General features: G+C 54.4%; 1 protein-coding gene across 1 annotated transcript in view; it reads right to left on the minus strand.

Moving 5' to 3' along the window:
* DLGAP2 (DLG associated protein 2) overlaps nt 1–13,377 on the minus strand; it is a 937,648-nt gene that overhangs the window by 762,681 nt on the left and 161,590 nt on the right. The window lies entirely within an intron of this gene.

The following is a 13,377-nucleotide window of genomic DNA, read 5'->3' on the forward strand; positions in this document are numbered from 1 at the left end:
GGCTATATTTACATTCATACTTCAGTAGTAAAATGTGAAGAAAATATCTTATTTGGTAAGTGAAGGAGAGGTGAAAATAACAGAGAATGGCTTTCCCAAGATTCAGCAACATAAAACAAACTGCAAAGCACAGACTCGGCTAACATGCAGCTGAAGAGATGTCTGTGGGAAAGGTGTGATTATCTTTCTAAACTCAATTAGAGGAAAAGCTGAACTTTCATCCTAAATACTCCACATGACGAACTTGCAGCCATTCCTCAGCCCTCCATGAAGACAGCATCTACAAGTCTCTGCTTATTACCTGTTCCAGGGCAATTTACTCAGGAGAGAGGGTGAATAGAGGCTGCTGCAAAGAAACACCAGTCATACGTTTGCCCTCGATCGACTTTCAGTCTGGCTGAGTATACCGCAGGCTCTCATAAATGCAATGGATGAAACCACAAGACATGATCTGGAATAACCACTCCCTTCTCCTCCATCCCCCCATCCCACCAATTCTTCTAGGTTGAAAAAAGAACAATTCTCTCCCAAATATAATCCATCGCAAACAAGACAGTATTACCAACTTTCAACTCTGTGCAAATCAACAGACAGAAAATAAAACAATAATGAGTTTTAGTACCTAGCAAATGCTGTGCAAAACGTGGAATTAAAAGTTCAATCACATGCTTCTCACGTGCACAGAGCTGACTGTGTGGCTGAGGCAGAGAACAAACCCTGGTGAGACAGTTGGGGTAGGGAGGCGCTAAGCCTTGTGATAACCACGGGATCAGGTGTTAGCCCCGAGCCGTGTGGAAGCTGTCGGTATTTTTCTCAGTGCAACCTGAGCCTGTGGGGTCGTATCTGACACTGTTTCCCTGATGAGCTCCTAGCCCCCATGCCCAACAGTGCAAGAACACATACACACACTCAAGTCCTGGGTTCAACGCCTTCGAGGCCACCCTGCAGATCTGCCCTCTGTCTCATTCCACAGCCACGCCCATTCACTCGCCTTTTCCAGCACTTTCCAAAGGGCCTCAGGGATCAAGGCCAGGCCTCAGAACCCGCCCCCTCAGGAGGCATTCAGTGATCCACCAGGTCTGAAAAGGCTACTGCCTCCACACCCCACGTGGAGATCAGAGACACACGTTTCTCCGCCACATCCTTCCCTAAACTCAGTTGCCCACAGACTACTTTTCTGTGCCGACTTCCCATTAACTGCCAGAGGGGAAACGCTGACCTAGTCAGCTGCAGACGCCACCTAAGGGATCTCTTCCCTCACAGTCTCCTCCCGGCTGAAATCGCGAGCTGCTCCTGCTGGGTGCTGCTCCTAAGGAGGAGCTGCCCACACGGGAGCCCCACGCACGCCCACAGTGGAACTCAGGGCCCTGCCCCGGCATCCCCAGCACTGACCGTTAGCTCCAGACTAACGCGAGCACAGGTGACCCCATTCCACAGACATGTCTTGAAGAAGCGGGAAAAAAGTCTCAATCAATCACATCACAGCCCGGGACTCCATCACCATCGCTGCCCTTTCACAGTCTCAGCCACGTCTCTATCCAGATGAAGAACACGCGCAGTGGCGACAGCATTGGAGAGGGCCGCAAGAGGTCACGACACGTGCGTGTGAGGTCAGTAGGACACGTGTTTGGGGGCAGGAGGGTGGGGCTGGCACCCCAAGCTGTGGTCTGCCGCAGCAGGACCAGCCCAGGATGTCACCTCCATGGGAGCCAGCGCCCCCCTCAAATGCCGCAGCTCCACTGACTGCCCCTCCAAACCCTAGATTCTGACGATGCACAGAACCAGGGCGCTGGAGTGCTGACGGGAGGCCCACATCCTGCCTCTGGGTCTCCTTTAGGGTCAGGGACGGGCAGGGCCCTCGCTCCACAGAACCGCAAACCTCAAACCTCATCCCTGGACTCAGGCGATCAGAGCTCACGCATGACACAATTGCACCTGCCAGGGCCTGTTTGATGCCGTCTCTGTTTGATTTGAAAAAGGGCTGTGGGGGAGGAAATCGCTTGAGAGTCACCAGTTCAGACGCATGACGTGTCAGCCATATGACGAATGATCCCACGAGCCAGTCATGGGGTTCCCGGGGCAGCTGTGCACCGTCCATTCTCACAGAGCCAAGTACGCCCAACCCCTGGGGTCCTTCCAGCCTCTCGCTCTCCCCAGGAGACAGCCCCCAGCAGCTCCGACCAGCAGAGCCACTCACTGCACCCTGGGATCTCGTTGGATGGTCCCACAGACACAGTGCCCACCCTGCGGCTCCCACAGAGCTTTCCTTGAACCTGCCAGGTAGCTCTTTTTACCTGAGGATCCAAGACAAATCACACTTCCAGGGTAGAATCCACTTGTGACTTCCCTAAAGGCAGACAATCTGTGTTCGAAAAAGGCGCTCATCCCTAACATTGACAGCGTCCTGCCTGCCACAGTCACAGGCAGGATAGTGCATTAAATCCAGACCAGCCTCGGCCTCTGGAAGGCTAAGCACACGTAGCTTCCCTCGCCGGCTCTGGCTGGAGCAGGAAGGCAGGACCATAATAGGTTTCTTTCTTCCTCTCTGAAGGATTTACGGAAGGCCTGAGAGGAGAATGAAATTATCCTTATTGCCCAAAGGCACTTTTAAAAGTTCAATTCCACACAACCTGCCTGTTCTACAGCAGCATTTAGCAGCTGAGAAAGATTAGGAGGTGTGAGTTCTGCCTGCCAGGGGTGCCAGGGCCACAAAATATACTCAGCAGTCACCGTGAGGTGTCTGTCCACACCTGCCCAGCTGCGAGCACTGACACGTGTTCCTGAAATACTGATTTCTAACCCCTGTGTGGCATCAGCCTAGGCAGGGCCCTTCTTGTCTGAGGAAAGCAGAATCACAGAACTTGCAGAGGGAGCACCCCCAGGTCAGTGGCCGCACGTCCACTGGGGCCGTCACACGCGGCCATGTAATTTTTTTGAGACAGAGTCTTGTTCAGTCGCCCAGGCTGGAGTGCAGTGGCGCGATCCCAGCTCACTGCAACCTCCACCTCCTGGGATCAAGTGATTCTCCTGCCTCAGCCTCCCCAGTCACTGGGATTATAGGCACCCGCCACCACGCCTGGCTAATTTTTACATTTTTAGTAGAGATGGGGTTTTGCCACGTTGGCCAGGCTGGTCTCGAACTCCTGACCTCAAGCAATCCACCCACCTCGGCCTCCCAAAGTGCTAGGATTACAGGCGTGAGCCATCACGCCTGGCCAGTGATGTAATTTTAATTAATGAAAATCAGTTAAAACCTGAAATCTGGATGCCTGGTCACACCGTCCACACACCACATGCTCACAGGCTATGTGTGGCCAGTGGCCTCGTCATATGCTGCAGATGTCAGATACGTGACCAATTTTCAGATGAAGAAACACAGCCCCAGCCAGCTCCGGACACCCCACCGGCGTCCTCTTTCTCCACTCAGGGCCTGGACCACGTGTGTCCCCTGCGTCCAGAGGCCCAGGCCGGCCACGCCTCTTCCTCACCCTCCCCGATGCCTCCAGTGCAGCTCCGTCCTCCAGGGGAACAGGGGGTCCCTGATGAATGAGAGTCTGAACTGGGGAAGTGTTCCTGTGGAACGCATCAATCTCCTGCAGCTGCGTAACAAGCACCGTAAATCAGAAATGTGCTGACTTGGTTTCCCCCAAGACTCTATTTCCAAATAAGCTTATGTCTGGAGGCACTAGGTTCCATCACACACTTTTTGGGAGACACGATTCAGCCATAACATCACCAGGGATGCGGGAGGGAGGGCTTAGCATCCTCCCTGGCCGTGCCATGCACCGAGTCACTAAGCTCTCGGTCTCGGTGGCCCCATGTACAGAGTGGGGGAATAACACTTATAAGAAGCAGGGATCCAGCGTAGAAACAAGCTGCCTCGCGATGACGTCCTATGGGAAGTCATCTGACGCTGGCAGCTGCTGTATTCTGAGATGGTGACAATCGTCACTAGCTCTACACAAGCCACAGCCACAAAAACACCCAGGCCTGTTGTGGCTGATTTTATGGACACGGCCTTGCACCTGTATTGAGCTGACATCACAGCCTTCAAAGGTACTGCCCGGGGGGCTCTACAGTTATTTCTGCCACCCCTCCCTGCTCTCGAACTGATGTTTGAACCAGCGGACGCAACGCCTACACTTCGCTTATCCTACAGCCAAACCCAGCTATTCCCCAACCTGCTGAGTAGCTTCATAAAACACCCTTGTTTGTAATCTTTGGCCCCAACCAACCTGTGACTGCCTCCAGAAATCAAAGGATAAAAACGTCCTGACATTAACAAGATTAAAGAGCATGGAGGCGACAAGATAACTCACAGGGACTCTGACGGCCGCGTGGGATCCCTCGCCTGGGGCTGCACAACACTGGTCTCAAACTACCCGCCCACCCGTACACTTTCCACCCCCAACCCCAGCCCCCGCCCACCCGCACACTTTCCACCCCCACCCCCGGCCCCCGCTCACCCACACACTTTCCAGCTCCCCCACGCCCCTGCCCACCTGCACACTCTCCACACCCCCATCCCCCCAGCCCCCACCCACCCACACTTTCCACCCCCCACCCCTGACCACCATCCAGCGCACACTTTCCACTGCCCCCCTCCCCCAGCCCCCGCCCACCCGCACACTTTCCACCCCCCACCCCTGGCATCCTTCTCCTGCCGCCAGCCCTCTTCTTCCATCCCAGCCCGGCTGTTTCCTCGTGGTTTTCGGCTCCCCAAGGCCGCGGGGGCTGTATCTCAGTCACCCTCACGCAGGGCACCCGGCGCCTCTGTGACTCACGCCAGGCTCCCTGGGCTCAAACCTTGCACACACCTAGACCCTCCACTCTCCACCAGCACGAACTGCACACCGTGACTCCTTCCTTGAACCCTCCAGTTGCCCTTGGAGCGCCCACCCGCCCCCAGCGCCCGCCAATGCAAGACCAAGTCTCCCCTCACAAATTAAAACACAGTCCCAGAGCAGACGTCTGCTCTGTGCCAGGTACAATGGGGGCTCAGCGAGGACTCCTATCTGGTAGGAATGATCAGAGCCAGAGAGAAATAAATGAACATGGCTGGGAGCCCAAGGAGGGGAGCGGCCGGGCTTGGGTCTGTGCCTGGGCACTGTCCCCCGTCTGCTGGCCTCAGCCTCATTCCAGCCTGTGCCTTGCTTCTGGGGCAACACTCCTGACCAATCCCTCTGCGGTGGACCCACCAGGGCTCCTTGGTTCCGATGACCATGGATTGGAATCCCCCTGGGTTCCCCTGACCACAGAACCTCGCAGGTGGGGTCCAGTGGGGGCTGCACGGCTCCCACGCTGCCCTCTAGCCAGTTTCCTCCCTGCCCACCCCCGAGGCTCCCAACTGAGCCACAGACGTCCAGCAAAGCCCTGGAAATCTCATGCCCAGCCTGCAAATGGGAGCAACAATGTCACACGGCTAGTATTAAATGGCTCGCAACGAACGAGATGCTTGTTGATGAGCCTGGAAGGGGTCAAGTTCAAGCATCAGGAGAACGACGCTGCCGCGGCAGTGGGGAAGCCCCTTGCTGCCATCGAGGCTGTTCTTGCTGGATCTCCGTCTCCGCTGATCAAACGGTTTCAACTTCCGGTCCAAACCCTCCCTGTACAACATGACTCCACATGCTACCTACTGCTCTCCTCTGAACCCCCACCCGGCCCTCCCTGTACAACAAGACTCCACATGCTACCTACGGCTCTCCTCTGAACCCCCACTCCGCATTTCTCAAGCCGTCGGAATACACGTCTCACCGTGACAATTTAACACTTCGCTCCTCTCTGGATGTTCTGCCTGCACCCCCGCCTCTGCCCCTCACACTCAAGGGTCAATCCTCTCTACCACCCAAGAAGTGTTTCCACACTTGCTTTGTTTCTTAGCAGATAAACACTTTACTTTTTATTAATAAAGAGATTCACGTGTTCACTTTCTTTGGAAGAAATTCAAATAATATAGAAATAGATTGGTTTGCGCAGTGGAGGACTGCATTGCTGTTTAATCCTTTGGACCTGCTTTTTGTTTGAGACAGGGTCTTGCTCTGTTGCCCAAGCTGGAGTGCAATGGTGCGATCACAGCTCACTGCAGCCTCAACCTCCTGGGCTCAGCTCAAGCAATCCTCCTATATCAGCCTCCTGAGTAGCTGGGACTGCAGGCACACAACATCATGCCAAGGTAATTAAAAATAATTTTTTTAAAGAGATGGGGTCTTTACCAGCTGGTCACAAACTCTTGGCCTCATGCAATCTTCCTGCCTCAGCCTCCTAAAGTGCTGGGATTTCAGGCATGAGCCACCACACCCAACCTATACCAACTTGTCTTTTAAAACTATATATATAGTTTTGACAATAAAAACTCATATCCTTTCACTTTTGGAAGTTCAAAATACTTCTTCTCTGTTCTCTTCTCCTGGAACTTCTATTATTCAGCTGTCGGACCTACGGAGCCCATTTTCTTTTAACATCTCACTTCTGTTTTCTGTTTCTCTGTGTTTTTGTTCTACTTCCTGGGAAATTCTCTCCCCTTCACATTCCAATCCTTTAGTGAATATCTCAGCTTCTGCCTTCCTCCTGTTAACCTCCCCGGCATTTCTCTCCACAAATGCTCCTTTCAGGCTGCAGCCGCCTCCTGGTGATGCATTTAACGCCAGCTCCTCCCTTCCAGTTTAAATGTAGCCTCATAAACATGGGATGGGGTAGGAGCCATCCATGGGTGCTGAACTGGGGGAAATTCTGATGGGGAACAAGGTATCATGTGGTTTAAAACTATTCCCCACACACTGCTTATTTGCTGCAAGGGGAGACAAAGAATAGTAATTATATGCCGGCAAGACCACCAGCTCCAAGGTGTGACCAAAACGAACACGAGGAGTGGGGGGATGTGGGCCTAGGGGCTCCAGGAGCCACACCGTGAAGAGGAGGGCGCCCACCGTCCACCCGGGAGCGATGCCGTGAAGAGGAGGGCGCCCACCGTCCACCCAGTGCCCTCTGTCCTCCTTTCTTTTTACAACTTTTACATGTGAAGTTATTTCCAAACACAAAGGTCTTAAAGACGTGTTCTGCTTTCTCTTGTGTCACCTATCCTCTGTGTCTTCTGCATTCTGGGATGGTGACTCTCGCTGTTCCTGTCGGCCTCGGGAGGGAGGGTACATGTCCCATGGGGCGACCCACAGTCTCACCCTCTGTAGTTCACATAAGAAATAAGTGATGTGTCCGTGAAACACGTGCAGTTACACCACGCCATTGAATGTGCTTCTCCAGCCACATGAGCCTGAGACATGATTACACGCTTTAGAGTGTCAAGAACATTAATACGTACTCAATTAATTCTTTCCAGCTAATTCAACCTAGAATAAACTGCCTTAGGTTTGTTTCTAGCACATGTGGCATTACAAGCTTGCTATGAGATGAGACATACAGCATTTTAATTTTTGTGATGCCAGGACTTAATGATTTCCATATTTGTTTGATGATGTCTTCTATCTCTGGCCTCCTTTCTGTGGCATTAAAAGTAATTAAGAGATGAGGTGCCTGCCACCACACACACACAGCCAGACAGGCCGGGACCAGAACTCCCCTCTGCCTCTCACAGCCCAGTCATGTACCCTGTGTAACACCCGTGCCTCTGCACGCAGCGCCGATATCCTGGCTCTTAACAGCTCTAAGGAGTCATACTCACCACTCAGGCCCTTGTCAGCAGCATGGCCCAGGGAAGGCAGGTGCAGGCATCAGACAGGCTGCTCGGGGGACATCTCAGCTCTGCCGCCACGGGAAGGCCATCTTTGGCCAACGGCTAGCAGGCTGTGCTGCACCTTCCGTGTTCAGGCAAAACCACAGCTCGTAGGGCAGCTGAGGACTGAAGAAGTCCCATGAGGAAGGCACTGTGTGAGCAGGTTGGACAGAGGAACCATCCAGGGGCTGGACATGTCGCGTCAGCAGCGTGAAGACATCAGGCTACTGTTTTGCTGGATCTCACCAGCACTGGGATGAGCCGCAATCAGTCAACAGTTGTAATCCATGAGTCAGAGGTCTTCACACGTCCACCGACGTCAGAATCACCTGGAGGGCTTGTTAAACACCTTCTGCTGGGCCCACCCAGGAGTTCCGGGGCGGGGCCCGAGAGTCCGTTTGTATGTCAAGCTCCCAGGCACCGCTGGTGCTGCTGGTGCAAGAAACATTCTCTGATGTGCAGAGCTCAGCCTCCAGTGAACAGGGAGATCCACTCCGTTAACCCCCTTCAAAGCTGCCGCTGAAACCCCATTTTACAAGGGAGAGTGACCAAGGCAAAAACTCACAAGCACCAGAAGAACGGACTCCGCGAGCACAAAGCAACAGCTTCCACGTGTTTTGTGAGATAAAGAGCAGATGGAGGACCTTCTTAGAGCTGGGAATGCAGGACCAGAGGTCCCCACAGAGGCATCTGAGTGAGGACCCCATCAATGAGCTGCACAGGCTGGACGCACACGGACTCCCAAAAGGCAGGTGCCTGAAAATCCACATCCAAACCTGCCGCTTCTCCAGGCCCCTTCCCTGCACACGGCACCCCAACCTCGTCTCTGTGACTAGAGAAATGGATGAGAGGGGACCAGAGGCCACACGGGCTTTGAACATGTGCCTTGCGGATGAAGCGTCTCAGTAAGTGCAAGGCTCACACGCCAAACAGTGCTGCCCCGGCCAATGACTGCCTTCCAGGGACCACGCCAGGATGCACTTCAGCCCGAGGAGACGCGTGTGCTTTGTAAGAGATCTGGGGAGTGAAGTCGCCCCAAGTCCTCTTGGGTGAAGTCGCCAGGCCTCACCTAAGCAGGAGGCTACAGCCCTGGCCACAGTGGGTTAATTAAGTCATGGGATAAACATTTGCAAAGCAAACACCATGGGGAGCACTTCCGCCCCCACACAGGTCACAGACAAGAACAGCCCACAGGGGCTGACTGAGCGCTTTCCTGCTGCACGGTTTACCCCACATTTGTACAGGTATCGTAGACCTGACACATGTTTTTACAAAAATTTATATTCATTCATTCATTCATTTTCCAACCCACTTACTGCAGATCAGGGTCACACGTGGCCCATCCCAGCAGCTCAGGGTGCCAGGCAGGAGCCAGGCCTGGATGGAGGTCACCGCAGGCACTGAGACAGGGACCGAGGGAACACAGCAACTCGCCGCACGTGCAGGGCTTTGGGATGTGGGAGGAAACCTGGTCCCCAGAGAAACTCACACAGCCCTGGGGGAAGGAGCCAACCCCACACGGACAGCACCCCAGCTGGGATCAATGTTTTCCTCATCAGTGTCATAACGAAACGCCGTTGAACAGAAAAGCATTATTCACGCATCTGCGGTGCTCACTTCTGGCTCACCCGAAACTCAGGATGCAGCCCTGTGACCCCGTGGGGAGGGGGAGGGGCGGGAGGAGAGCGGCCTCCGGGGCAGGGACGGGGCGGCAGAGAGAACGCAGGATGCAGGGGGTGCCGGGTCATGTGAGTGAGACACAGCCCTTCATGCTCGCACACACCGCCGTGACTCCTCGGCTTCTTACCGGGCGCCCATGTTTATTAGATGAGATTAAAACGGACTCACGTAAAACAACATCCAGCTAGTCTGCACAACAATTTTTACAACTGTGAGGAAGCAGCGCTGAAATGTCCTTAAGAAAAAATGTAAAATGACCGTGAAATTCATTTGGAGTTGAAGTCCTCCCAGGCGTTCCTACAGCTTTCCCATTACAATGTAGATACATCCGCACACTTGTGGTGTTCACCCTCTTATTTAAAACATGCGTCCAGCAAACCCAGACAAGCGCAAACAGGGTTCGGAGAAAGAACGGACCCTCGACACGGCTTGGCAGGACCAGGGTCGCTTGGTGACAAACACCTGCCAAATAGGGGGTTGAGGGCCAGTCCACGCTCATGTTTTACATGAGATTCCAGCATCTCCATGAAACGTCAGCATTTGTCACAGTGAACAGAGACCTGCTGCTGAACCCCTACTCCAAGCGCAGGAAGGGGGCTCCGATTCCACCCCATTGAGGGGGTTTCCTCCGATGCTTCTCCCTTGCGCCACCGACTCTGGTGGCACTGGGCAAAAACAGTCATTCACAGCCTGTTACAGATGTAAAACATGGGGCGACTTCACCCCTGAAATCTCTTACAAAGCACACCCATCTCCTCAGGCTGAAGTACCATCCGTGAAGACTCTTCAAACCACAGAGAATTCATCAATTCATCAAGATACACCACTTGTCTTAGTCAGCTGGGGCTGATAAAACAAAAGCCATAGACCGGGGGGCTCATAAATGAACAGCAGAATTCATGTCTCACAGTCCTGGAGGCTGCAAGTCCAGGGTGGAGGTGACGGCAGTGTCTGGTGAGGACCCACTTCCTGGCTCCGATGGTGCCTTCCTGCCATGCCCTCCCATACAGGACAGTACTTGGTCTCTTCCTCTTCCTACAAGGGCACGAATACCAACATGGGGGCCCCACCCTCGTGAATACATCTCGCCCTTCTCGCTCCCCAGGGCCCCACCCTCCAAGCACCATCCCACGGGGGACCAAGCCTTCAACACAGGAATTTGGGGGGACATGTTCAGTCCATGGCACCACTTAGATGTCGGATGAGTACCCCCAAATTAGTGTGACTTCCCCAAATACGTCGTCTCCCCACCACCCAGAGCCCTGGTGTCACCCCATCCCAGCAGCTCAGGGTGCTAGGTGGAACTGGCAATGGTACCACCATTCCACTCCCCAGCCAGGTCCTGCACAAAACCCCACATCCTCTGCTCCAAACCTGCATCCTGTCCACTATCCCCATCCAAAAAACCCTGAGGATTGACACCTCTCACCACTGCCCCACACCGACCTGGCCAGCAGCCATCCTCCCGCAGCCTGACTGGTCCAGCAGCCTCCTGTCCCATAACCCTCCTTCACACCAACACCGAAAGGGTTCTCGTAAACCTGGTAAACTCCAAGTCACACTGCATCATTCTGCTGAAAACCCTCCGCGATGGCCCCAAACATTTTGTCCTTAAAGGGCCTGAAGGCCCCATGCAACGTGGCTCGAGCTACGACTCCCAGCCTCCTCCCAAGCTCTGGCTACACTAACCCTTCCTGCTCCTCATCAGCGCCAAGCGTGTGGTCTCAGAAGGGGGGACAGGCAGCGTCCAGAGGCCAGTAGCCCCCTGCTCCCCAGAAACAGAGGTGGAGAGAGCTGCAGTATCTCAGAAGAGGGGTGGGTGGTGACGTCCAGAGGCCGATGCCCCCCTGCTCCCCAGAAACAGAGGTGGAAAGAGCTGCTGTGTCTCAGCCCAGGGGGGCCTGCAGATAAAACAACGCCGTGACTGCAACAGCTATTACATTATACACATCCATAATTTTAACAGTTTTATTTTTAGTTGACAAATAATGACTGTGTATATTTATGGAGTCTGATATGATGTTTCCATCCTGCATACATTGTGGAATGACCAAACTGAGCTAATTAGCATATCCATCACCTCAAGGATTTAAAATTTCTTTGTGGTGAGAACATTTTAAATCCCCTCTTCTGGCTGTTTTGAAATATGCAGCTCTGTGTTATTATTAACCGCAGTCACCACACCGTGCAGCCTCCAGAGCCCACCAGCCCACCCACCTGACTCCCCACACCCACCCCAGCCCTGCCAGCCACCACCCCACTCCCCCACCCTGCCCTGCCAGCCACCACTCCACTCTTCCCATGCCACCCCTGCCATCCGCCACTCCACTGCCCCCACCGCACCCCTGCCAGCCGCCACTCCACTCTCCCCACCCCGCCCCTGCCATCCGCCACTCCACTACCCTCACCCCACCCTTGCCAGCCGCTAGCCCTGCCAGTCACCACTCCGCTCTCCCCACCCCACCCCTGCCAGCCGCCACTCTGCTCTCCCCACCCCACCCTTGCCAGCCGCTACCCCTGCCAGTCACCACTCTGCACTCCCCACCACACCCCTGCTCCACCTCCATACATTTGCCTTGTCATAGATTCCCACGTGAGTGAGATCAGCTGTGCTTGTCTTTCTGCGCCTGGCTTATTTGTCATGGTGTCCCCCAGCTCCATTCATGTTTCCACAGACGACAGAATTTCATTCTTTTTTAAGGCTAAATAGTATTCCATTGTGTACATGCCACATTCTCTTCACCCACCCATCACTCCTGGGCACGCAGGCAGATTCAGCATCTTGGCTGCTGTGAATGCACCAGAGGGGAGGGCAGCCCTGTCCCTGTCACACCAGTCTCTGTAACACGGAGATGTCTCAACAGTGCTGGAGTGACAACCTCCAAGTCTAAGGACTGGAAGCCACAAAGACCACTCATTCCGTGTCCATCCCAGGCTGCAGGGAGGCTGCTCTGGGGGCATCTCCCACCCAAGGGCTCAGCTGACTGAGCCTCCAACAGCAGAAACATCACAGTGGCCATGGGAGAGGGAGACGCACACTGCTTCCAGAGGGCCCTTCCCACAAGGACGTCTCACCCACGAGGGGAAGAAACCCCTGACTGCCAGAAGGGAAGAGCAAGAGGGGCCTGATGCCTGAACCACACGGCCTGGGTGACCTTGGAAAGAGCAAAAGGGAAACTGACGCCTGAGCCACATGGCCTGGGTGACCTTAGAAAGAGCAAGAGGGGGCCTGACGCCTGAGCCACACGGCCTGGGTGACCTCAGAGCCTTGGGCCGACAGCCAAGGAGAGGAGCCTGAGCTACTCAGAGACACTGAACCTCCCAATGCTTCAACAGTAACCATGGGAACCTCTGCACTCCGAGACAACCACATCCGCACTGTCACAGCAAGAGGAGGGGCTCGGGCCCCGTGCTGCTGGCTGAAGGGGGTCTCGTTCGGTCAGGACACACCTTGGAGACCCCCTGTCCAGAGCCTAGGCCAGCACCTGGCAGAGCTGGTGCTCTGCAAACATTTTCCAACAGAACGACGGTTAACAGAGTCCTGGAAAGACCTGCAGGCAGGAGGGCTGCTCGATTCTGTCATGAAACCACAGCACGCCTAACGGACTTCCCTCCCTGCAGAAAGACCCTCGTGGCAGCTTCTGGGCTGAGGGGCAGCCCCAAGGCCACACTGGATGGAGGGGCAGCTTCATGGACTCTAACTGGACTCTAACCTGCCCTCCCCTTCATGGGACAGGTTTCCTGCCTATCTGCTGCAGACAAGGGTGCATATTTGCTCCATCTGCCTAATTAAATCTAATTGAATTGATTTGCAAAGTGAGAAATTAGATACGACACGTAAGTTAGATGAATCACAGGGCGGCCTCATCAAATTGGTCATCCTGGCAGTGTCACAAGGCACCTAGCAGTTCAGGGTGTTCCACGGTGTCTGCCTTCCTAGCTGTGGAGCAGAGAGAGATGTGGAATCTTAA

This window comes from Hylobates moloch, unplaced genomic scaffold (genome assembly GCF_009828535.3).
Source record: "Hylobates moloch isolate HMO894 unplaced genomic scaffold, HMol_V3 SCAFFOLD_8, whole genome shotgun sequence".
Taxonomy (NCBI): Eukaryota; Metazoa; Chordata; class Mammalia; order Primates; family Hylobatidae; genus Hylobates; species Hylobates moloch.